This window comes from Gossypium arboreum, chromosome 13 (assembly GCF_025698485.1).
Source record: "Gossypium arboreum isolate Shixiya-1 chromosome 13, ASM2569848v2, whole genome shotgun sequence".
Classification (NCBI taxonomy): domain Eukaryota; kingdom Viridiplantae; phylum Streptophyta; class Magnoliopsida; order Malvales; family Malvaceae; genus Gossypium; species Gossypium arboreum.
This window is the reverse complement of record NC_069082.1, coordinates 114,481,609-114,509,190: the sequence shown is the minus strand read 5'-3', so window position 1 is coordinate 114,509,190 and position 27,582 is coordinate 114,481,609. Positions and strand designations below refer to the sequence as shown.

Genomic DNA, 27,582 nt, shown 5'->3' with positions numbered 1-27,582 from the left:
CGAACTCATTTTTACGTAATTTTGGTTTATCGTGTGTTCTTGGTTTATGTACTCTCCATTCGTCTAGCTCCTCTTTTTGAAGCCTTCGTTCCTCATGGGCGTATTTGTTCTCTACATGATAGTATTGCACTGTCTCTGTTGTCTTGGTTCAAGGAGGTTCCTGTAAGGACGATTGAATATTAGTTTTATCATTGACAAGTTTTATAGCATTATCTTGAGTTTTAGAGGTTTTGGCTGAGTCGCGTGCTTGGAGTGTTACTGTGTCGTCACTTGCACGAAGTGTTAGCTCTCCTGTGCCTACATTAATAATGGTTCTGGCAGTTGCTAAAAAGGGTCGTCCTAAAATTAAAGGTACCTCGTTATCCTCATCCATGTCTAAGACGACAAAGTCTACTGGGTAAATAAAATTATCAATTTTAACGAGAACATTTTCAATAATACCCTTAGGAAATCTAACTATCTTGTTAGCCAATTGAATACTCATCCTAGTCTATTTGGGTTTACTAAGACCTAGTCGTTTAAACATTTTATAAGACATAACATTTATACTTACCCCTAAATCAGCTAAAGCATTTTTCACAGATAAACTACCAATTAAGCAAGGAATTGTAAAACTCCCTGGATCTTTCAATTTGTTAGGTAGCCTATTCTTTAAAATAGCTGAGCAGACTGGATTGAGTTCCACATGCGATGTAGCGCCTAACTTTCGCTTATTGGTCAGAAGTTCCTTTAAGAATTTTGTTGAGTTGGGCATCTGCAAAAGAATTTCAATAAAGGGTAAGTTAATATGTAATTTCTTTAAGAGTTTGACGAGCTTACCGAATTGTTCTTCTGTTCTGTCATTTTTCATTGCATTAGGATATGGCACACGAGGTTTATAATTCATACTTACCTGTTTAGGATCATCATTGCTTACCTCTTCTTGACCTTTGTTAATCGCGTTGTCTTGCTTTAATTCTGGTTCATCTAGCTTTTCATTGTCCTGCACAGCGATAGCATGAAGTTGCTCCCTGGGATTGGTCTCTATAATGCTAGGTAAAGTACCTTGTGGGCGTTCAGAAATCAGCCTTGCAAGTTGCCCTATTTGAGTTTCAAGACCTTGAATCGATGTTGCTGGTTCTTAAGTGCTGTCTCGGTATTTAGAATCGCGTTTTCGACACCAAGATAAATTTTTCCAACATCTCTTCAAGGTTTGATTTCCTTTCCTATTGGTAGGGTGGTTGTTGAAATCCTTGGGGAGGTGGTGCCCTTCGATTTCCTCGATTTCCTTGGCCTCTCCATGAAAAATTTGGATGATTCCTCCAACCTGCATTGTAAGTGTTACTATAAGGATTATTTTGAGTTCGAGGATTATTACTTATGTAATTGATTTGCTCATTTTCGGTTGTAGGATTGAAGAATTGATGTTCTGTATGCACACCTCCTCAACTTCAGTCACAGCTTATTACTGGATGTACCTGTGAAGAACTAAGAAAACCATCAATCTTTTTATTGAGAAGTTCTACCTGACTAGAGAGCATGGTGATCGAATCGATGTTATAAACGCCGGCTGTTTTTGTTGGCTTTGTCCTCATGACTTGCCACTGATAGTTATTCAGTAACATCTCCTCTATAAACTCATAGGCATCTTTCGGTGTTTTATTGTTGATGGTTCCGCCAGTAGCTGCGTCAACCATTTGCCGAGTCAAGGGATTCAGACCATTGTGGAATGTTTGTACTTGAAGCCAAAGCGGTAACACATGGTGAGGGCACCTTCTCAGTAAGTCCTTGTATCTTTCCCATGCATCTTAAACTGTTTCTAAATCCATCTGCACAAAAGAAGAGATATCATTATGCAATTTAGCCGTTTTAGCCAGCGGAAAATATTTTAGTAAAAATTTCTCGGTCATTTGTTCCCAAGTAGTGATAGACCCTCGTGATAACGAGTTCAACCACTGTTTATCTTTGTTTCTTAGTGAAAAGGGAAATAACCGAAGACGAATAGAATCATCAAAAACACCAATGATTTTGAATGTATCGCAAAATTCCAGGAAATTTGCTAAGTGAGCGTTGAGGTCTTCATCCTGCAAACCATCAAACTAAACAAACTACTGTATCATCTGAATTGTGTTAGGTTTTAGTTCAAAATTATTCGCAGCAATAGCAGGTCTAACTATACTAGACTCAGTTCCAGTTAAAGAGGGTTTAGCATAATCATACATAGTACGTAGAGCAGGATTTTGATTAGCAGCAATTGCAGGAGCTAGTTGATTGTTTTGGGTTTCAACCATCTCTTCAGTTGGGCATTGAGTTTTGTCTTCTTGCTCGTTCTCCGTGTATCGTAAGCTGTGCCTTATCTCTCTTTGATTTCTACGAATTGTGCGATCGATTTCTTCGTAAAAAAGTAATGGTCCCGATGGGTTTCTTCTAGTCATAAACTATAAAAACCTGCCAAGAGAGAAGAAAAAAATAAATTAATAAATAATAAAATAAAATAAAATTTTCAAGAAAAATAAATGGCTAAAGTAATAAAAATTTAGTGTTCCTAATATTTCAGTTCCCCGGCAACGGCGCCAAAAAGTTAATCGCGTGATTCGTAACAAGTAATAAATATTTATAATGAAGATCAAACCTAGACTAACTATTATCACGACGAAAAGGCAAGCGCACCTACCGAACAATAGTATAGTAATGGCAAGACTAGGATATCGTACCCAAGGGAACCAAAAGTACTAGTAATAACTATCTTTTTATTATCTAGCCTAAGAATAAAAAGGGTTTATTTATTAAACTGAATATTAAAACTAAGAACGCACAGAGAACAGAATTGGGGAATTGCTTTTGGGAAAATCGATTGACTTGAGATAATACCTAAGGAAAAATCCACCTAGACTTTACTTGTTATTCTGGCTCTGAATTGGACGATTTATTCATTTAACTTGTTCCGTAGAGATCCCTAAGTTATGTTATTATCCCTATTCAAGACTAATAACATCTAATCCCTAGATTGAATAACCGAGATTTTCTCTAATTAACACTCTAGGGTTGCATTAACTCGATCTATGGATCCCCTTATTAAGTTACACCCTAATTCGGTAAAATCTAGTCACCCTATTTCTAGGCGCACAATCAACTCGGCTTAATTATGACAAATGTACTCTTAAACAGGGTCTATTCCTCCTCTAAATAAGAGCGTGTCTTGAATCAGTATCCTGGGATATCAAAACAAGAATTAAGAACATATAATTAAGAACAAGCTAAATATTTATCATACGATTCAGAAAATAATAACAAGATTCGTCTTAGGTTTCATTCCCCTTAGGTATTTAGGGGTTTAGTTCATAACTAAAGAGGAAAACATCTCAGAAGAATAAATAATATAAAACATAAAGAAAACCCAAAACTCTTGAAGGGAAATTGAGGAGAGATCTTCAGTCTTGATGATGAATCCGGCTTCCGAGATGGATCAATCGGTTTCCTTGGAGTAATTCCTTACTCCCTATTCTTCGTCTCCCTTTTCCTCCTCTTCTAGTGCGTATTTATAGGCTTTGGAATGCCTAGAAACCCTCAAAAGTGGCATTGTTTGAATTGGACTTAACTTGGGCTCGGCAGGGACGCGCCCGTGGCACACGCCCATGTTCGATTACTTCAGGCCGTGTTCAAGCCTGCCAAATTGACACGGTTGTGTGGTCTGCCCGTGTGAGGAGGTTTAGGCCGTGTTGATTTCGTACATTGGCCCATTTTCTCTGTTTTTAGTCCGTTTCTCATTCCTTTCACTTTCCTATGCTCTCCTATGTATAAAACATGAAATTAAAGCATTAGGAGCATTGAATTCACTAATTCTAATGAGAAATCATCCATAAAATGCATTTAAAATGGGGTAAAAATATGTATAATTTACGGTTTATCACTGGGGACATGGCTGAAAATCAGAATAATCAGCTACCTCTTGTGGTTGCCATAAATCCTACTCCTCGTACTATGTACGATTATGCCAAGCCCAATTTAACTGAGGATGAATCGAGTATTATGAGATCTACTATTGCTGCAAATAATTTTGAACTTAAGTCGAACACTATTCAGATGATCCAACAATTTTTTCAGTTCGATGGTTTGCTAGATTAAGATCCAAATACTGATTTGGCTAACTTTTTGGAATTCTACGACACTTTTAAGATAAATGGCATTTCTAACGATGCCATTCGGTTACGGTTGTTTCCCTTATCATTGAGAAATAAGGCTAAACAGTGGTTGAACTCCCTACCACGAGGTTCTATCACTACATGGGAGCAAATGACCGAAATGTTCTTATTAAAGTATTTTCTACCTGCTAAGACAGCTAAGTTAAGGAATGATATCTCTTCTTTCATGCAATTGGATTTAGAGACTCTATATGGTGCATGGGAGAGGTATAAGGACTTATTGAGAAGGTGCCCTCACAATGGGTTACCTCTATGGCTACAGGTTTAAACCTTCTACAATGGTTTGAACCCCTCAACTAGGCAATTGATTGATGCAGCCGTCGGTGGGTCTCTAAACAAAAAAACTCCTAGAGCGGCTTATGAGTTTATAGAGGAAATGTCACTAAATAATTATCAATGGCAAGTCACGAGGACGAAGCCGATAAAAATAGCTAGTGTTTTCAACCTAGATGCAGTCACCATGTTATCAAACCGGGTAGAACTTTTAAATAAGAAAATTGATGGTTTATATGGTTCTATGCAGGTACATCCAGTGATGCTGTGAGATATAAATGGAGGGGGGATTAACAATCCAAAATGTCTATCCTACAACCCTAGCATAGAGAACAAAAAGTCAACTATATGGGTAATAACTCTAGACCTCAGAATAACCCATATAGTAATACTTACAATACAGGTTGGAGAAACCATCCTAATTTTTCTTGGGGTGATCAAGGAAATCAGAGACCTCAACCCCCTCTAAGCTTTTAACAACAACCATACTAACAAGAAAAGAAGCCGAACCTTGAGGAGATACTGACGAAGTTTATTTCAGTGTCAGAATCTCATTTCCAAAACACCAAAATAACACTTAAAAATCAACAAGCATCGATTCTAGGGCTTGAGAATAAGATAGGACAGCTTGTTAAGATGATTTCAGAAAGGCCACAAGGTAGCTTGCTTAGAAACACCGAAACTAACCCAAGAGAGCAACTTCATGCAATTACGATTTGAGATGCAGAAGGATTAGTTGAACCTGAACCAGAACTAAGGTAAGAAAGTGTGGTAAGACAAGGTAAGGTTGAGGTGAGCCATAGTGAACAAAAATCGATAAGTAAGGAGTATAAACCTCGTGTGTCATACCCAAATGCGACAAAGAAAGCTAATTTCATAAAATTTTTAAAAGAGCTGTTAGTAAACAAACAAAAGTTAGATTATTCGTCGCACGTAGAGTTAAATATAGTTTGCTCAGCTATCCTATATAATAAACTACCCAACAATTGAAAGATCCAGGGAGTTGTACTATTCTTTATTTAATTGGTAGTTTAAATATTAATAATGCTTTGGCTGATTTAGGGGCGAGTATTAATGTCATGCCCTATAAAATGTTTAAACAACTAAGTCTTGGAAAACCCAAACAAACTAGAATGAGCATTCAATTGGTAGGTAGAACCATTAGATTTTCTAGGGGTATTGTTGAAGACGTTCTTGTTAAAATTGATAAATTCATATTCCCAGTTGATTTTGTTGTTTTAGACGTGGATGAAGATAGTGATGTAGCTTTAATTTTAAGACGACCATTTTTAGCAACTGCCAGAACTATTATTGATATTGGTACAGGTGAACTAATACTTTGTGTAGGTAATGACACGATTAAACTCCAAGCTCGTGATTCTGCTAAGATATCTAATAATCAAGTTGATTATACGAATTCTGTTAATATGAGTAACCTGGTGGCTCAACATTCTTTGTAGGAAACTCCATAGAAAAGCAAGATAGAGCCACGTTCCAGCTCATGTGACAAAAAAAAACAACAAGTCATGAAGAACGAAGGCTACAAATCGATGATCTAGATGAATGACAGACACATGTCAAGGAGAAACTGAGAACACACAATGCAAAACTGAAGCGACTCTATGACGAGGTTAAGGATGGAATGAACCAATTTAATGTTGGAGACCAGGTATTGTTGGATAAAATAGACCCTCGAATTACCACTTCAGAGTTTAACGCAAACGGAGTGACTCCTTTTATGGTACTCAATGTCTTCCTATACAGACCAGTCGAGGTAAAACATTTTCAATTTGGAACTTTTAAGGTAAATATTACTCGACTCAAACCTTATTTAAATAAAAGAATTGACAACGAGAAAGAGGAGTTTCAACTCCACGAACCACCGTGACCGTGCGAATACGAGGTAAGTCAAGCTTAGACTTTAAATAAGAGCTTTTCGGGAGGCAACCTGAGTGCTAACACTATTAATTTCTTAATTTTATATCATAATATTTTTATTAAAATTAAAAAAAATAATTTTTTAAAACCCACATCGTGTTCTAGGCTGTGTGGATCTTTTGAATTAGTTTTTAAAATTGAAGAAAGTCGATAGTGAGTTACACGATAGGGTGACACGACCGTGTAATCCACACGGCCTAGACACACAGGCGTGTCCTTGGCCGTGTGGAGCCTGAGACTTAATTTTTTCTAAAAATCGATAGGGACACAGCCTAAGTATTCCACATGGGCATGTGACAAGGCTGTGTAGACCACACGACCTGGACATACGGGCATGTCCTAGGCCGTGTAAAATTTGGAGCTTAATTTTTCAAAATTAAAACAAGTCACAGAGTTACACGGGTAAGGCACACGATCGTGTGTGAGACACGGCCGTGCTATACGGGTGTGTGGAAGGTCAAACGAATGTGGGAGAAGTGAAAGAGGTTGCACACGGTCGTACGACAAGGCCGTGTGTGACACATGACCTGGATACACTGGCGTGCCTGAGGTCGTGTGGAGACAGGGCTTAAATTTTTAATTGACACGGGCTGTACAGCAGACCACACGGGCGTGTGACACAGGCCTCACACGATCGTGTCACCATTTTAAATCCCTAATCTTTTTTTTTACTTTTATTTTTGTTTTATCTTCTTCTTCTACCAAACCCCAACCATCACCGACCATATCTCCTTTATATCTTCGGCCACCGTCATCCTCATCCATTACCCACGCCTTCGCACCCTTCTCTTTACTCCTCCTCTACCTCTCCAAACAACCCTTTCCGACCTCTTTTCCCTTCTTTCCCTTCACTAAACCATCCTTCTCTTGCACCTCTTCTCTAACTTTTTCTCACCATACAACCACCGGCGTCCGAACCTAACCCTATTCTTGCTTCCCTTTTTCTTTTTCTTCACCGTCGTTCACTGAAACCCTAGCCCCTCTCTACTTCGACCACACAACCCCTTATCTGTCACCTTTTCCCTTCCACTCGCCCCATCGCCGCGCAATCGACCACCCAACTGTCGTACACACAACTATCATAGTCGATTTCCCATTTTCTTTATTTTTTATTTTATTTTATTATTATTTTATTTCATTTTATCTTAGTTTATTGATTTACTAATTCTTTTGATTCTTGTCATCTTCTATTTTATTATTGACTATTTTTAGTTTTAGATTTATAATTATTCATTAGTATATCTCTGCTTCTTGTTATTACTATTGTAATAGTCTGATTTAGACCCTAGTCGAAATAGTGGTTTCGGGACCACAAATTCATGTCAGAGAAATGTTTAAATATTATTTCCTGTGTTTATGATGTGTGAAAGTTTCGTATGAAAATTTGAATGTTTGTGTGCTTAATTTAATAAAAAAGGACCTAATCACGTAAAATGTAAAAGCTGTGTGCTAGTTCTTAAAAGTGCCTATTTGACTTGGCTTTATAATTGAGAGGTCCTTATGTGGTTATTATGCCATTTACATGTATAATGGATATTTATAGCTTTAACATATGTGAATTTAAAATGGTTTATTAAATGGGTATTTTGGTCATTAGCATATTAACATATTTTAAATAAAATAAAACATGTTAATGGATGAATCATTCATCCTTATTGCCGAAAATCACAATAAAAAAGAAAAAAGAAAAGTTTACCTAGGGTTCGACCTTGGTTTCCTTTGATTTAGGTATGTATTTTGATCAGTTTTCGATAATTTCTACGTTTTTGTAGTCGTTGCTTCGTATACTATCAAACCCATGCCTCAATTTCTAATTTTGATGATGATTTTGAAATATGCCATTGATGAATTCATGAGTTTTGTGTTGTTAAATGGTGAAATATGAAAGCTTGATGTTGGGTTTACATGTTTTGTCTTTGGATTTTTGATGAATTTGAGTAATTTGGGCTAAATTGTAGAAATGTTATTTTGAGGGACTAAAGTGTGAAATAAATGAAATGTATAGACTTGTATGAGAGATATGAATATTCAGCTAAGCTTGTGTATAAGCACATTATGTGTATTTTGTGATTTTGTGAATTAGGGACTAAAGTGTCAAAATGTAAAAATTTGAGGGCTAGTTTGCAAAATGCCATAACTATGTGTTTATGGATTGTTTTGAATGTTTTGGTGAATAAATGGTTTAATTTTGAATAAATATAGACCAAGAAAAGAGGAATTCGGACTTAGACTGAGAGAAGTCGAATATTATAGAGTAAACAATCCAAGTCAACAAATTTCGAGTACGAGGTAAGTTCGTACGCAAAATATGATGTTATAAGTATGTTTGATGCTTTGACTATACATGGATTGTATATAAATTTGGTTTGGATTAATATGGTGGTAAATTAATGATATTTGGTACTAAGTGTGCGATTTAAATTAGCTACGACTATATAAGGCACTAAATGTGCGATACCGATATAATTTCAGTTAATTAAGATGGCACTAAGTGTGTGGAATCATTCTAGCTTCGGCTAATCTTTAAAGCACTAGGTGTGCGGATGTTTGAAGCAATAGTAATTCACAAAGAGTCTTAAAATATCCGAACGAAAGGTGAGAACTAAAATAAATAAGTACGGAAGGTTCAGGTATGTTCGATACCTATGTAGTAGATGATATTATGTATGTGAAGTTCATTGAATTGGTATGAACATATCAATTGTGTTGGCATAGAGTTGATAGATGATTTGAGAAATTATTAATACTTATGTATTAATGTTTCATAATTTATATACTGTTTATGATTTTCTGGTACAAGCTTACTAAGCTTTTGAAAGCTTACTTTGTGTGTGTTTGTATTGTGTTATAGATATCGAAGTTACTGTGAGCTTGGGGATCGTCGAGGACTGTCACCACACTATCAAACTCATTTTGGTACTTTGAAAATGTATATGTTGAAATATGGCATGTATAGGCTAGTAGTTGTGGAATTATGTTTTGAGATTGTATATATTTAGCCATGTGATTTGGCTAGGTTATATTTGAATTTATAGTTTGATAATGTTATACAATGTGTGATGCCAATGTTCAAATTTTGGTATGTTTTTGGTTAGTTAAAATAGATAGTAAAAATGGCAAGCTTGGCAAGTTCATAGCATCTGTTTGAATGATGTATTGATCATTTGGTTAGGCATAATGTTGGTTTAAGTTTTGGTATGAATTGAGTGATGAATTGAGAATGGAAGTGATTTGTAATGTGTTAGCATGAATTATGTATGATTTGGTTTAGATATTAGCTAAAATGGTTGAGCAATTATGCTTAATTTGGTGCTTGTACGTTTGACCCAATTGGGGTGGCAAGTTGGTCATCCAAATGACCTATTTTTGTCCACACGGGCGTGTATCTCAGCCATGTGCGACACATGGCTATGTTGCACGGCCATGTGTCTCCTGGGGTACCTTACAATTGTAAGTCAGGCTCAAGCACGGCCAAGGCACCCGAGCGCGTGGCTAACCATGTGGCCCAAGTTAGATTCGAACACGGCCAAAGCACACGGGCGTGTATTGTGGCCACGTGAACAAGTCAGTATGTTTACCCTGTTTGAACACGGTCTAGACACACAGGTGTGTCTAATGCCGTGTAAGGCACACGGCCTGTTCACACGAGCATGTGACCTGTGTAACTTTTAAAATTGTTTAAGTTTCAAAAAATTTTGTATGTGTTTGGATTAGTCCCGACCCTATCTAAAGTATGTTTAAGGTCTCGATGACCTATATGAGGGACTCTATATTGATGTTTGATCTCTAATGATATGATGTTTACTAAATGAATGTTAAATGTTCTGATTTGTCCAGTAGTGCCTTTCACCTTAGTCCGGCGATGGATATGGGTTAGAGGTATTACAACTATTCTTCTACCATTGTTAGGAACAAGTTCAAATTATGATTGATTCCTTATTTTGTTATGTTGGTTCTTGTTATTCGTTCCTTTTATTACTGACTATAGTTCCTTTCGAAACTTTTAAGAATTTGATTAGTCGTCAATAATATTAGGATATTCGTTATTATTTAATTATTATTATTATTATTATTATTTTTTTTTACCTATTTGTTTTTTATCATAGTTGAATTAATTAATTTTGTCTGCATTGGTACTATTCCTTTATTGATTTTAAAGTACATTTCCTATTTATGAAAATTCGATTTTGATGGGAGGATTGCTAGTTCAATATTCTATACTGATTTATCAGCACTTTTATTTCTTTACTTGCTATTTTATTCTTCTATTGCTTTTCTAATTTGGATTATTTTCTTTTGTAGATATAACACACACGATAAGACTAAGGTCACCGTTCCTGCCTCAAAAAAAAAAAAAGGAAGACCCCCAGATCGACCTCCTCTTCGAGCGCATTCGCCGAGGCTCGCCACCCTACCTCCAATTTGTAGTAGGCCCCAAAGAGGATTTATATCAACTCCTTAGAGTACGTCCACTCGGCCTAGGATTTATATCAACTCCTTATTAGTTATAAGTTTGTCAATACTGATTGGTTATTCTAGAACTTGCTTCGATTATACATGTTGAGACCACACCATTGATTTGATATACTAAGATGATAAAGGCACCTAGGTTTTAACCCACTTATCCCATAAAGCTTACCAACATAATTAACCCTTAGTGAACCCCTTTGAGCCTAAAACGCAGTTCTTTGATCTACCCTTAATATTAACTCATAATTTATTCTTTTTGATTCATTAAGAATTTTTCCTATTTTATTGACTCCCTTTTTGTCGAGATTTGATTTGGTTAGTTGCCTAACTATGTTCTTTTGTTCAGTTGGTAAATTATTTCTTATTATCCATTGCTCTAAAAAAAAGTGAAAAAAAATTACACTTATTTTGATTATTACTAGTTCTATGTTATTTGAGCTTAAACGGTTAATTTCACATTTTGAAAAGAAGCTCGTGCTATTCTTGATAAGTTTTCAATTGATATAATTATTCAGTATTAGTTTATTTTTCTAGTTTGGCAATTTATCAATTCGATATCGATCCTAACCCTTTTTTTCAGCCTTTATCCACACCCTTAACTAAGCCCCATTACAACCTTTTAAAGACCTTTTGATTTGTGTATCATCTGATGCGGTCGTTGAGAGCACCAAACATATCCTATCCCTATAAAAATAATAAAAATAATAGTATAAGGGAAGTAGGGTCAAATCCTCAGGGATTAGATTTGCACAATTGCTTGTTTCTCGAAATCTTAGATAGAATCATGCCCAAGAAAACCTGCATACCTAGAAAAAAATAAAAAAACAAAATTAAAAGTTTGGATTTAATTGAAAGTGCGAAAATTAAAATTAAAATAGTAAAGATGACTAGAGTTGAGAAAAAGTTTCTTATAGAGAGATTCCAGCCTCCGGTTGTCTCGATCCGCCTTGGGTTTAATCTTTGGCTTTTAGGTGATCCTTTTTAAACAGAATAAGCCAGTTATAGTGGAAGAGGACGTCTATGACCACCAGCTCTAATAATTTAGACTTACTATTTAGAGGAACCTGACTCTAGCCAACAATCGCTTCTGTGGGACCATCTTATGCTAGATCATCGTTTCTCAAAGGTAAATGCCACGCCATTTTGTCTCTTGGGCTCGCCAACCCCTGACGCAGTAAGCTAACGAGCCGACAGTGTAACCTTCTCAAAACATACAAAGCGGCCATTCCTTGCTCAAGTTGAAAAGATCACCTTTTAAGGGACATGGATGGAAGTGTCAGCCCCGTAATGTGGAGAAAAGATGAATACTCGTTGAGAAGGCTAAGCGCGGATTCTAAGCCTTATGAACTCTCTTGGGGAATTTCGATAACCTTTGGCTAGATAAGTTTAGTGGCTCAAGATTTTTGGGGAAAAATAAATAAATGTAATGGAAATAGAATTTTTATTGAATAATATGAAGGGAAATAAGGCTAAACTTTTTGGGAGAGGGAGTGTTTACAGAAAAATATGAGTCAAATTTGTGTCACTCTATCCCCTATTTATAGTACTAGGAAACTTAGTCTATTCCTAATTAAATTCTAAAAGATAAATACAAATAAATAAAGATAATAAAAGATAAATAAAGATAAAAGCTAAAATTAAATGTAAATAACAATCCTTAATAATTATCCTAATATAATTTGAATTAAAATAAAGTCTTGTGCTATAAAATCTCTTCTTTTGCATTTTTGCTCCCAAAATGTTTCAAACTTTGCATTTTTGGCACCACTTCTCTCCTACTTCGTATGCTTGCCCAATTTAACTTTAAATTCATGCTTTTTACCCTTAAATTTCCTTTTGTCTTCAATTTAGTCCCTGTAGGATTAAAAACCATAAATAGCTCAAATTAGTAGGATCATACTCAAAATAATCATATAATTAATACATAAAAATATGTCATTCTAGAGTATTATCAAATTCCGCCTACTTAGCCCATGCTTACCATTAAGTATGGTTCCGCTGTGAAATTCAGATCTTGCTATGAAAGAAATACTACTCCAAAGTTTTATAACAAGTGGGCATAATGCATATGAAAAATAAAAAGAACCTTTAGCTTGCTTTAAGAAAAACTAAAAAAGTATTCCAATTAATACACACAAAAATTAAAACCGACTTGAATTATTACATGAAAATTAGGTAATTTACTAAACTTACCAAGTCACCTTATTTGTTTCCACCTTTAGTCCCCAAATGCAATTTTATTATTAATACATCACTTTTTTTTTTCTTTTTCTATTTTTTTTCTATTTTTTTCCTTTTTGTTTTTCTTTTTATCACTATTATTATTGCTTAAGAATACATTGAACCTTTTGAAGCGAAGAGAGATGACAGCCAAGACCCCCGCCCCGGTTACTCAGCCCAACATACTCTTAATTTATAATACTTTTCTTAAGAACATATCGAACCTTTTGACACGAAGAGAGATGACAGCCAAGCACCCCACCCCGGTTACTCAGCCCAACATATTTTTTTAAAAAAATATTTAATTCCGGTTAGTGGAGTTACCTAACTCGTCACACAACCTTTTGACGCGAAATAGGATAACAACCCAAGCACCCTACACCGGTTACTCAGTCAATCACGTTTTAAGCTGTACCCATAACCACGGAAGCATCACAATTTGTGTAACACCGCGTACCCGAGACCGTTGCCGGAGTCGGACACGAGGGGTTAACGGGCTTGATCCACTTACTTGCACAGTTCATTGTAAAAATTTCCAGACAGCATGCTAACTGTGTCACTGTCACCTTAAAAATCATATCTTGAGTTCCACAACTCGAAAATCAGTTTTGTGATTTTTCCCTGAAACTAGACTCATATATGCATCTACAAATATTTTTCTAGAATTTTTGGTTGGGCCAATTAGTACAGTTTATTAGTTAAAGTCCCCCATGTTACAGGGATCGACTACACTGACCTTTGCGCATTACGACTTGGATATCTCCCTGTACAGGGCTTCAATACTGATTCCGTTTGTTTCTACAGAAACTAGACTTGAAAACGAATTTGTACATATATGGCATGACTTCTAATTATCTCTGGTCAATTTATAATGAATTTCCAAGGTCGGAACAGGGACTCCAGAAGCCGTTCTGGCCCTGTCTCATGAAAACTTAAATATCTCTTAACATACAGTTCATATGATCATTTCGTTACTTTTCTATGAAAATAGACTCGTCAAGGTTCGTTTACATAATTTATTCACTATTTAATTCCATTCCTACTATTTTTAGTGATTTTTCACATCCACATCACTGCAGCTGTCAGCATCTGTCTTTAAGGTAGGCTTTACCTATTTCATAGTTTCCATGATTCAACTAGCCCTTTTACATATATAGCACAAAATATGATCATGATTAACCATCCCAATGGCTAATCGTTTCCAAACATTTCCATACCTCCTAATGAACAACATACAAATGATTATAATACCATGCCCAAAGTGTATATAAGCCATTTTCGCATGGCTATCGAAATTGATACAAACCAAAGGGGTACGTGACCAACAACCAAAAAGGGTAGTCCTATACATGCCATTTAAAAGTTCAACCAAAAGTATATCGAAAGGGGCTTTGATAGTGTGGGCGACTTCGACTTCAAAATTCCCGAGTCCGATAGCTGACGAACCAAAATCTAAAAAACAGAAAATCAAAGAAACGGAGTAAGCATTTAATGCTTAGTAAGTTTGAGTCATGAATTTAGACGCAACCAAAGTATAGCATTCATGTAGCTAAACAGATAATTTCATATGCACAAAATCTCAATATCATACTTACTTCACATTACCAACCCTTATATTCATACACAAAGATCAACTTAGCCAAAGGCCGGTAGCTCATTTATCAACTGAGCGAATACTTATTTGTAAGGGCTCAACTAATTAAAAGCACATACGAAACATACCTCATTGTTGGGATTTTACAGCAAGATCATTCATTCCCGAATCACGTACCTTAGGAATTTAACCGGATATAGCTACTCGTTCAAATGCCTTCGGGACATAGCCCGGTTATAGTAACTCGCACAAATGCCTTCGGGACTTAACCCGGATTTAGTAACTCGCACCAATGCCTTTGGGCTTAGCCCGGGATTAGTAACTCGCACAAATGCCTTCAGATCTTAGTTCGGATATAGTCACTTAGCACAAAGCCTTTGGGACTTAGCCCGGACATCATTCGAATAACCATGCACATTTATCACTAAATCATGACACATTCGTATTTCATTTTCATTAGCAAAACTCAAACACAAGGCACTTATCACACTTGCAATTTCGGCTCAATAGCCACACACAAAGAGCATAAATTTGATTTGCTTAAAACATGATCTAATCAAATCATAATCTAAGTTCCATTACTCAAAACTTACCTCGGATGTGGTCGGCGATTTCAACAAACTATTCGATCACTTTTCCTTTCCCTTATCCAACTGTGGTCTTCTAAGCTCTTGAGCTAATTCAAAAAATTTAACTTATTAAAGTCTCATTTTGCTAGCTTATGGCCGAATATGACAAGGAGTTTGATAGGTCATATGGCCACCTTTTAGCTCAAATACACAATGATCATACGCATTTTTAATCACATCAAGCAATTTAATACAATTCATTCGAACATCAAAAGAGAAGCTCAAGGTATTAGCCCATATATACATTAGACATTAAAGTCCCATATGTACGAAATCACGAATCGAATTCAACATATTTGCTAATATTCCCCTTAGCCGAATTTTCTAAGTCAAGATAAAGCCATCAATATGCTTACCTATGGCCGAACATACACATCCATGCTAAGGCCAATTGCAACACTTAATACATTCTACAAGTATGGTCACTTGTATTGATTAAACACCATTTTGTTTCAAGTTCAAAACTTGGCTAATACACATATATACACTTTTAAAGCATCCTCTCCCTTTCCATCAATTCAACACATGCATTACCCATTAATATACAAAATTATATTCGGCCTTAGCACACAACTTGCTAGCCGATTCTTCTCCATCTAGCAACTAATGCACATATGTGCTCATTTGTTAGACTCTACTTCATCTAACAACAACCATATTTTTCCTCTACTTTCTATCGTGGCCGAATGCATCACAACACCATACCATTTCGATTTTGGTCATGGTTAAACAAAGAACTTAATGTCTCACTAAAAAAAAATGCTAAAAGGAAGATTTAAGAGTCATCAATCCACCTTCACATGCATCATTACAAAGCTTCATTTTTAGCATGTAAATGACATCAACACCAAGCAAGAATGATGCATCCATGGTAAGTGTCATTTCCATCACCTAGCAAGATTTAGACCATGGGCTAGGTAGAACTCAAGCTACCAACTAAAACATGCATGCATCTCATGGACAACATCAAACATACCTTAGTCTAGCAAATCACCATAGTTGATTGTTTCAAGCTCCTCCCCTTCCTTTCTTTCCTCTATTCGGCCAAGGAAAACCAAAGAACACAACTTGTTTTTTTTTTCTCCCTTCCTTAAAACATTCGGCCAAGAGCTATGAAGAAAGATGGACACTTTTTTTTTGTTTTCTTTCTTACACTCACGGCAATGAGGAGGGGGAGAAACCATCTCTCCATTCTTTTCCTTTTTCCATTTCTTTATTACCCATACTCATTATTTAATTGTTCCTAACATACATCACTACATAACATGTTTGTGACATGTTTCCACTCATAGCATGGCCGGCCATTAGCTCAAATATTGGGCAATTTGACATGCAAACCCACCATTTCTATAACATGCATTATTAAGCCACTTTACATTTGCCTAGCACATTTCTAATTTTTCTCACATAAGTCCTATGTACTCCATTCACATGCAATTAACTAAATCGAAGCTTAAAAATTTTCGGGCATTCATATTCACATATTTTAAACAATAAATATCACATTCAAATAATTTGGTGACTCGGTTTAGCAGTCCCTAAACCGCTTTTCGACTAGGGTCACTTTAGGGCTGTCACAACTCTCCCCCACTTAAGAAATTTTCGTCCCCGAAAATCTTACCGGTAAACAGGTTTGGGTATCGTTCTTTCATAGAGTTCTCGGTTTCCCAAGTAGCTTCTTCGATTCCGTGTTTGAGCCATAACACTTTTACCAACGGAACCCTTTCGTTTCGCAACTCTTTCACTTCACGAGCTAGGATACGAATCGGTTCCTCTTCATAACTCAAGTCAGATTGAATTTCAACTTCTGATGGATTAATTACGTGTGACGGATCATTTTCTATAACGTCAAAGCATCGAAACATGAAAGACGTCATGAATCTTTTCAAGTTTAGGGGGCAAAATCAATCTATACGCAACTGGACCAACTCGTTCGAGATTTCAATGCGGCCCAATGAATCTTGGCTCAACTTGCCCTTACTACCAAATCGAGTATCTTTTCCAAGGCGAAACTTTAAGAAACACTTTATCTCCCACCGATATTCAATGTCTTTTCGTTTCAAATCCGCATACGATTTACGACGATCTGTGGTCGCCTTCGACTTTCACGGATTATTCTGACTTTTTGTTCAGCATCTTTAATCAAATCCACTCCGAAAATTTTACTTTCACCGAGCTCGGTCCAAAACAATGGCGTACGGTATTTTCGACCATACAAAGCCTCGTAAGGTGCCATCTTAATACTTGGCTGAAAACTATTGTTGTAAGCGAATTCAATCAAAGGTAAATACCATTCCCATGAACCACTAAACTCGAGGATGCAACATCTCAACATATCCTCAAGTATCTGAATTATCCACTCGGATTGACCATCGGTTTGTGGATGAATAGCGGTGCTAAAATGCAGCTTGGTACCCAAAGCTTCTTGCAATTTCTTCCAAAATCGTGAGGTGAATCTCGGATCTCTATCCGACACGATAGAAATAGGTACCCCGTGTAATCTCACAATCTGAGAAACATACAATTCGGCTAATTTATCCATTGAAAAATCCGTGTGTACGGGGATAAAGTGAGCCGACTTAGTCAATCTATCAACAACGACCTAAATCGCATCTTTCTTACTTGCCGACACTGGCAACCCAGATACAAAATCCATCGTTACTCGATCCCATTTCCATTCAGGTATCATGATCGGTTGGAGTAAACCCGTAGGCACTTCATGTTCCGCCTTCACTTGCTAATATATTAAACACTTCGAAACAAAATCAGAAATGTCTCGTTTCATACCATGCCACCAAAACTGACGTCTTAGGTCGTGGTACATTTTCGTACTCCCCAGGTGAATTGACATTCGGCTAGAATGAGATTCGTTCAGAATCATCGAAATGAGTTTTGAATTTCTTGGAACACACAACCGATTTCTGTACCTCAAACAATCGTCATCATCAATTTGAAACTCCGATTCCACATTCGGAACACATTCAACCCTTTTTGCAACCAACTCATCATCGACTTTCTGAGTTTTACGAATTTGATGAATCAATAATGGTTTGGCCTTTAATTCGGCTACTAACACATTGTCGGGTAGAACAGACAAGTGTACATTCATCGCTCGAAAAGCAAACAGTGATTTCCGGCTTAAGGCGTCCGCAACCACATTAGCCTTTCCCGGGTGATAATCAATGACCAGCTCATAATCTTTCAACAACTCAAGCCAACGCCTTTGTCACAGATTCAAGTCTCTTTAAGTCATCAAATATTTGAGACTTTTGTGATCCGAAAATACATGGCACTTCTCACCAAATAAGTAATGTCGCCATATTTTTAAGGCGAATACGATGGCAGCTAATTCGAGATCATGGGTCGGATAATTTTTCTCATGTGGCTTTAATTGTCTCGACGCATAGGCCACAACTCGACCTTCTTGCATCAATATGTAACCTAACCCAAGTAGGAGGCGTCACTATAGATGACAAACTCTTTGCACGATTCGGCCGCACTAAAATTGAGCTTCAACAAATAAGTTTTCATTGATCAAAACTTTTCGACATTTTTCCGTCCATTCGAACTTAACATCTTTTGAAGTAGCTTCGTCATGGGTGTGGCTATCATCGAGAAACCTTTACAAACCGTCGGTAGTAACCAGTAAGTCCCAAAAGCTCGAACCTCAAGAATATTTCTGAGGCTTCCAGCTAAGTATGGCTGAAATTTTGCTCGGGTCAACTCGAATACTCGATCGGATACCACATGACCCAAGAACCTAACCTCTTTAACCGAACTCACACTTCTCGAACTTAGCATATAATTGCTTATCCCGTAATATTTGCAATACTAATCTCGGTGCTCAAAGATGATCGGTTTCATTTTGAATAGACCAAAATATCATCAATAAACACAACTACAAACCGATCCAAATACGGTATAAAGACCGATTCATCAAATCCATAAATACCGCGAGGGCATTAGTGAGCCTAAACGGCATCACTAAGAATTCAATGACCGTACCTCGCTCGAAAGCGCTTTTGGGTATATCCGAATCTCGAATTCGAATCGGTAATACCCGATCTCAAATCTATCTTTGAAAACACCGAGGCTCCTTTAGTTGATCAAACAAATCATCAATACGTGATAACGGATATTTATTCTTTATCGTCACTTTATTCAAATGACGATAGTTAATGCACATCCTCATGGTTCCGTCCTTCTTTTTCACAAACAATACTAGTGCACCCCAAGGTAAGAAACTTGGTCGAGCGAAACCTCTATCCGTCAACTCTTGCAATCGAAGCTTTCAATTCTTTTAACTTGGTTGGTGCCATACGATCACGGAGCTATCGAAATTGGCGTAGTCCTGGTACAAGCTCAATACCAAACTCTACTTCCGAACAGTGGTAAACCCGATAATTCTTGGAAAAACATCCGGGTATTCACAAACCACCGGCACAGATTCGGGTTTCTTTTCAAATTTCTTGTCATCAAGTACATACGCAAGGTATGCTTCGCACCCCTTTCTTCTATATTTCTGGGCCAACATTGCTGATATTACAGCTGGCAACCCCTTTAAGTCCGTAGACTCAACTCGGATTATCTCGTTATTTGCGCACCTCAAATTAATAGTCTTGCTTTTGCAATTCACAACCGCATTATGCACGGTCAACCAATCCAAACCAAGAATAACATCAAATTCATCGAACGGAAAAAGCATCAAGTCCGCCGAAAAACAGGAACCTCGAATTGCTAGGGGGCATTTCTTACACACTTTGTCAACAAGCACGAATTCGACCCAAGGATTTGACACCCTAATTACGAACTCGAGAGACTCGATAGGGAAAGTCTTCTTTGGATGCTAAGGTTTTGCATATATAAGAATGAGTAGAACCAGGGTCAATCAAAGCAATCACATTAGTATCAAAGAGAGTAAAAGTACCGGTAATAACATCTAGCGAGGAAGCATCCTCGCGTGCGCGTATGGCATAAGCCCTCGCAGGAGCACGAGCCTCAGATCTGGTGGTAGCATCTCTAGATCCTCTCTGACCGCCACTAGCATTGCCCGTATTCCTAGATGGTCTACCCCGAGTAGTGGTAGCACCCGGTTTCCTACTCTGATTTACATTCTGTTCAGACAATCTCGGGCAATCTTTGATAAAGTGGTCGGTGACCAAGACTTGTAACAGAGCGGTCATGGAATCTACTGACTCCCGAAGTGCCATTTCCGCAATACCGACACTCTGTCGCCTCTCGACGATCATTTCCAACACTCGGCGATCAAGTGACTCGTGCACTCACGGGGGTCGATCACGGTCTCGTCTAGAAAACCCAATGTGTCTCTAGATCGCCCCAAATCCTTTCTAAATTTCTTCGATGGTCGTTGAAAGGGCCTCCCAAGACCTCTTACTGAAACTCCTTTGCTCCCATATCGCCTTTTCTTTTCTCCATATCGAGCTCCTCGGCTTTGCAAGCTCGCTCAACAAGTACCACAAATTCTTGAATTTCCAAGATGCCAACATACGACTTTATATCATCATTTAGTCCATCCTCAAACGCTTACACATTACGCTTCGAGGAAATGCATTCTCGTGACGTGCTTGGCTAAGCCTCACAAATTTTCGCTCATAGTCGGAACCGACATGGAACCTTGTTTGAGTTCAAGAAATTCCTTCCGCTTTTGGTCAATGAATCTTTGATGATATACTTCTTCAAACTCGGTTTGGAAGAACTCCCAAGTTACTTGCTCTCTGGCACGACAGAAGTCAACGTGTTCCACCAATAGTAGGCGTAATCACGTAGCAAGGAGATAGTACACATTAGGCACTCATCGGGTGTGCAAGATAGCTCATCGAAAATTCGAATAGTGTTGTCCAACCAAAATTCAACTTGCTCGGCATCATCGCTATCCGTAGCCTTAAATTCATAGCCCGTGTTTTCAATTCATCAACTAGGGCTTATTTGACCATATTTGGTCGATAACGGAGGTATGGTAGGTGCGGGGTTGTGTTTGTCGGAATAGAGGTTGTGGAACAGTAGATTAGTTCGAATGTATTGGTTGAACCAATCATTCATCACGCTATAGAAAGCTTGTCTAGCTTCATCATTCGGATTACTAGCGATAGGTCGAGAGTCCGCGAGTGTCCCTTGTCTTGGAGCAGCGCTACACTCTCAAGATCAACACTACCGCTTCGGTCGGGATCGGATCCATTACTATAAATAAACACATTTTCAATTGTCAGAAATCACCACACTATCAAAAAATCACAAAATGGCATGTATAGCTAGACCCAAACGTATTACGGTAGTCCTAGAATCGACTAAACCGTGGCTCTGATACCAATAAATCTGTAACACCCGTGCACTCAGACCGCTGGTGAGTCGGACACGAGGGTTAACGGCTTAATCCACTTACTTGCACAGTTCATTGTAAAATTTCCAGACAAATGGCTAATCGTGTCACCGCACCTTAAAATCATATCTTGAGCTCCACAACTCGAAAATCAGTTTCGTGATTTTCCCTGAAACTAGACTCATATATGCATCTACAAATTGTTTTCTAGAATTTTGGTCGGGCCAATTAGTACAGTTTATTAGTTAAAGTCTCCCATGTTACGTGGATCGACTACACCGACCTTTGCGCATTACGACTTGGATATCTCCTCAGACAGGCTTCAATATCGATTCCGCTTTGTTTCTCTGAAACTAGACTCGAAAAGGAATCTGATATGGCATGACTTCTAATTATCTCTGGTCAATTTATAATGAATTTCCAAAGTCGAACAGGGACTCCGTAAGCCGTTCCGCCCTCGTCTCACTAAAACTTAAATATCTCTTAACATACTGTTCATATGATCGTTTAGTTACTTTTCTATGAAAATAGACTCGTTAAGGTTCATTTACATAACTTATTCACTATTTAATTCCATTCCTACTATTTTTAGTGATTTTTCACATCCACATCACTGCAATTGTCAAGATTCTGTCTTTAAGGTAGGCTTTACCTATTTCATAGTTTCCATGATTCAACTAGCACAAAATATGATCATGATTAACCATCCCAATGGCTAATCGTTTCCAAACATTTCCATACCTCCTAATGAACAACATACAAATGATTATAATACCATGCCCAAAGTGTATATAAGCCATTTTCGCATGGCTATCCAAATTTATACAAACCAAAGGGGTACGTGACCAACAACCAAAAAGGGTAGTCCTATACATGCCATTTCAAAGTTCAACCAAAAGTATACCGAAAGGGGCTTTGATAGTGTGGGCGACTTTGACTTCAAAATTCCCGAGTCCGATAGCTGACGAACCAAAATCTAAAAAACAGAAAATCAAAGAAACGGAGTAAGCATTTAATGCTTAGTAAGTTCTAGTCATGAATTTAGACGCAACCAAAGTTTAGCATTCATGTAGCTAAACAGATAATTTCATATGCACAAAATCTCAATATCATACTTACTTCACATTACCAACCCTTATATTCATACACAAAGATCAACTTAGCCAAAGGCCGGTAGCTCATTTATCAACTGAGCGAATACTTATTTGTAAGGGCTCAACTAATTCAAAGCACATACAAAACATACCTCATTGTTGGGATTTTACAGCAAGATCATTCATTCCTGAATCACGTACCTTCGGAATTTAACCGGATATAGCTACTCGTTCAAATGCCTTCGGGACATAGCCCGGTTATAGTAACTCACACAAATGCCTTCGGGACTTAACCCGGATTTAGTAACTCGTACCAATGCCTTCGGGCTTAGCCCGGGATTAGTAACTCGCACAAATGCCTTCGGATCTTAGTCTGGATTTAGTAACTCGCACAAATGCCTTCGGATCTTAGTCCGGATATAGTCACTTAGCACAAAGCCTTCGGGACTTAGCTCGGACATCATTCGAATAACCATGCACATTTATCACTAAATCATGACACATTCGTATTTCATTTTCATTAGCAAAACTCAAACACAAGGCACTTATCACACTTGCAATTTCGGCTCAATAGCCACACACAAAGAGCATAAATTTGATTTGCTTAAAACATGATCTAATCAAATCATAATCTAAGTTCCATTACTCAAAAACTTACCTCGGATGTGGTCGAGCGTTTTCAACAGCTATTCGATCACTTTTTCCTTTCCCTTATCCAACTGTGGTCCTCTAAGCTCTTGAGCTAATTCAAACAAATTTAACTTATTAAAGTCTCATTTTGCTAGCTTATGGCGAATATGACAAGGAGTTTGATAGGTCATATGGCCACCTTTTAGCTCAAATACACAATGATCATACGCATTTTAATCACATCAAGCAATTTAATACAATTCATTCGAACATCAAAAGAGAAGCTCAAGGTATTAGCCCATATATACATTAGACATTAAAGTCCCATATGTACTAATTCACGAATCGAATTCAACATATTTGCTAATATTCCCTTAGCCAATTTTCTAAGTCAAGATAAAGCCATCAATATGCTTACCTATGGCCGAACATACACATCCATGCTAAGGCCAATTGCAACACTTAATACATTCTACAAGTATGGTCACTTGTATTGATTAAACACCATTTTGTTTCAAGTTCAAAACTTGGCTAATACACATATATACACTTTTAAAGCATCCTCTCCCTTTCCATCAATTCAACACATGCATTACCCATTAATATACAAAATTATATTCGGTCTTAGCACACAACTTGCTAGCCGATTCTTCTCCATCTAGCAACTAATGCACATATGTGCTCATTTGTTAGACTCTACTTCATCTAACAACAACCATATTTTTCCTCTACTTTCTATCGTGGCCGAATGCATCACAACACCATACCATTTCGATTTTGGTCATGGTTAAACAAAGAACTTAATGTCTCACTCAAAAAAAAATGCTAAAAAGAAGATTTAAGAGTCATCAATCCACCTTCACATGCATCATTACAAAGCTTCATTTTTAGCATGTAAATGACATCAACACCAAGCAAGAATGATGCATCCATGGTCGAGTGTCATTTCCATCACCTAGCAAGATTTAGACCATGGGCTAGGTAGAACTCAAGCTACCAACGAAAACATGCATGCATCTCATGGACAACATCAAACATACCTTAGTCTAGCAAATCACCATAGCCGATTGTTTCAAGCTCCTCCCCTTCCTTTCTTTCCACTATTCGGCCAAGGAAAACCAAAGAACACAATTTGTTTTTTTTTCTCCCTTCCTTAGAACATTCGGCCAAGAGCTATGAAGAAAGATGGACACTTTTTTTTTTGTTTTCTTTCTTACACTCATGGCAATGGGGAGGGGGAGAAACCATCTCTCCATTCTTTTCCTTTTTCTATTTCTTTATTACCCATACTCATTATTTAATATTTCCTAACATACATCACTACATAACATGTTTGTGACATGTTTCCACTCATAGCATGGCCGGCCATTAGCTCAAATATTGGGCAATTTGACATGCAAACCCACCATTTCTATAACATGCATTATTAAGCCACTTTACATTTGCCTAGCACATTTCTAATTTTTCTCACATAAGTCCTATGTACTCCATTCACATGCAATTAACTAAATCGAAGCTTAAAAATTTTCGGGCATTCATATTCACATATTTTAAACAATAAATATCACATTCAAATAATTTGGTGACTCGGTTTAGCAGTCCCGAAATTGCTTTTCGACTAGGGTCACTTTAGGGCTGTCACAACTCTCCCCCACTTAAGAAATTTTCGTCCCCGAAAATCTTACCGGTAAACAGGTTTGGGTATCGTTCTTTCATAGAGTTCTCGATTTCCCAAGTAGCTTCTTCGATTCCGTGTTTGAGCCATAACACTTTTACCAACGGAACCCTTTTGTTTCGCAACTCTTTCACTTCACGAGCTAGGATACGAATCGGTTCCTCTTCATAACTTAAGTCATATTGAATTTCAACTTCTGATGGATTAATTACGTGTGACGGATCGGATCTATAACGTCGAAGCATCGAACCATGAAAGACGTCATGAATCTTTTCAAGTTCAGGGGGCAAAATCAATCTATACGCAACTGGACCAACTCGTTCGGAGATTTCGTACGGCCCAATAAATCTTGGGCTCAACTTGCCCTTACGGCCAAATCTAAGTATCTTTTTCCAAGGCAAAACTTTAAGAAACACTTTATCTCCCACCTGATATTCAATGTCTTTTCGTTTCAAATCCGCATACAATTTCTGGCGATCTGTGGCTGCCTTCAGACTTTCACGAATTATTCTGACTTTCTGTTCAGCATCTTTAATCAAATCCACTCCGAAAATTTTACTTTCACCGAGCTCGGTCCAAAATAATGGCGTACGGTATTTTCGACCATACAAAGCCTCGTAAGGTGCCATCTTAATACTTGACTGAAAACTATTGTTGTAAGCGAATTCAATCAAAGGTAAATACCATTCCCATGAACCACTAAACTCGAGGATGCAACATCTCAACATATCCTCAAGTATCTGAATTATCCACTCGGATTGACCATCGGTTTGTGGATGAAAAGCGGTGCTAAAATGCAGCTTGGTACCCAAAGCTTCTTGCAATTTCTTCCAAAATCGTGAGGTGAATCTCGGATCTCTATCCGACACGATAGAAATAGGTACCTCGTGTAATCTCACAATCTGAGAAACATACAATTCGGCTAATTTATCCATTGAAAAATCCGTGCGTACGGGGATAAAGTGAGCCGACTTAGTCAATCTATCAACAACGACCCAAATCGCATCTTTCTTACTTGCCGACACTGGCAACCCAGATACAAAATCCATCGTTACTCGATCCCATTTCCATTCAGGTATCATGATCGGTTGGAGTAAACCCGTAGGCACTTCATGTTTCGCCTTCACTTGCTAACATATTAAACACTTCGAAACAAAATCGAAAATGTCTCGTTTCATACCATGCCACCAAAACTGACGTCTTAGGTCGTGGTACATTTTCGTACTCCCCAGGTGAATTGACATTCAGCTAGAATGAGCTTCGTTCAGAATCATCGAAATGAGTTCTGAATTTCTTGGAACACACAACTGATTTCTGTACCTCAAACAATCGTAATCATCAATTTGAAACTCCGATTCCACATTCGGAACACATTCAGCCCTTTTTGCAACCATCTCATCATCGACTTTCTGAGTTTCACGAATTTGATGAATCAATAATGGTTTGGCCTTTAATTCGGCTACTAACACATTGTCGGGTAGAACAGACAAGTGTACATTCATCGCTCGAAAAGCAAACAGTGATTTCTAGCTTAAGGCGTCCGCAACCACATTAACCTTTCCCGGGTGATAATCAATGACCAGCTCATAATCTTTCAACAACTCAAGCCAACGCCTTTGTCGCAGATTCAAGTTTCTTTAAGTCATCAAATATTTGAGATTTTTGTGATCCGAAAATACATGGCACTTCTCACCAAATAAGTAATGTCGCCATATTTTTAAGGCGAATACGATGGCAGCTAATTCGAGATCATGGGTCGGATAATTTTTCTCATGTGGCTTTAATTGTCTCGACGCATAGGCCACAACTCGACCTTCTTGCATCAATACACAACCTAACCCAAGTAGGGGCGTCACTATAGATGACAAACTCTTTGCCCGATTCGGCCGCACTAAAATTGAGCTTCAATCAAATAAGTTTTCATTGATCAAAATTTTCGACATTTTTCCGTCCATTCGAACTTAACATCTTTTGAAGTAGCCGTCATGGGTGTGGCTATCATCGAGAAACCTTTACAAACCGTCGGTAGTAACCGTAAGTCCCAAAAGTCGAACCTCAAGAATATTTCTCGAGGCTTCCAGCTAAGTATGGCTGAAATTTTGCTCGTCAACTCGAATACTCGATCGATACCACATGACCCAAGAACCTAACCTCTTTTAACCAGAACTCACACTTACTGAACTTAGCACATAATTGCTTATCCCGTAAAATTTGCAATACTAATCTCAGGTGCTCAGCATGATCGGTTTCATTTTTCGAATAGACCAAAATATCATCAATAAACACAACTACAAACCGATCCAAATACGGTCTAAAGACCCGATTCATCAAATCCATAAATACCGCAGGGGCATTAGTGAGCCTAAACGGCATCACTAAGAATTCGTAATGACCGCACTCGCTCGAAGCGGCTTTGGGTATATCCGAATCTCGAATTCGCAACTGGTAATACCCCGATCTCAAATCTATCTTTGAAAACATTGAGGCTCCCTTTAGTTGATCAAACAAATCATCAATACGCGGTAACGGATATTTATTATT

The 27,582-nt window shown here is 37.7% G+C and overlaps 2 non-coding genes across 2 annotated transcripts; one reads left to right on the top strand and one right to left on the bottom strand.

The window, feature by feature from the left end:
• The first annotated feature begins 1,734 nt into the window (after positions 1-1,734).
• LOC128287556 (small nucleolar RNA R71) lies at positions 1,735-1,840 on the top strand. Its single transcript, XR_008278256.1, has one exon. It is a non-coding gene; the product is annotated as a small nucleolar RNA R71 (small nucleolar RNA).
• A 2,480-nt stretch (positions 1,841-4,320) lies between these two features.
• Positions 4,321-4,427, bottom strand: LOC128287618 (small nucleolar RNA R71). Its single transcript, XR_008278317.1, has one exon. It is a non-coding gene; the product is annotated as a small nucleolar RNA R71 (small nucleolar RNA).
• Between the last annotated feature and the right edge of the window lie 23,155 nt (positions 4,428-27,582).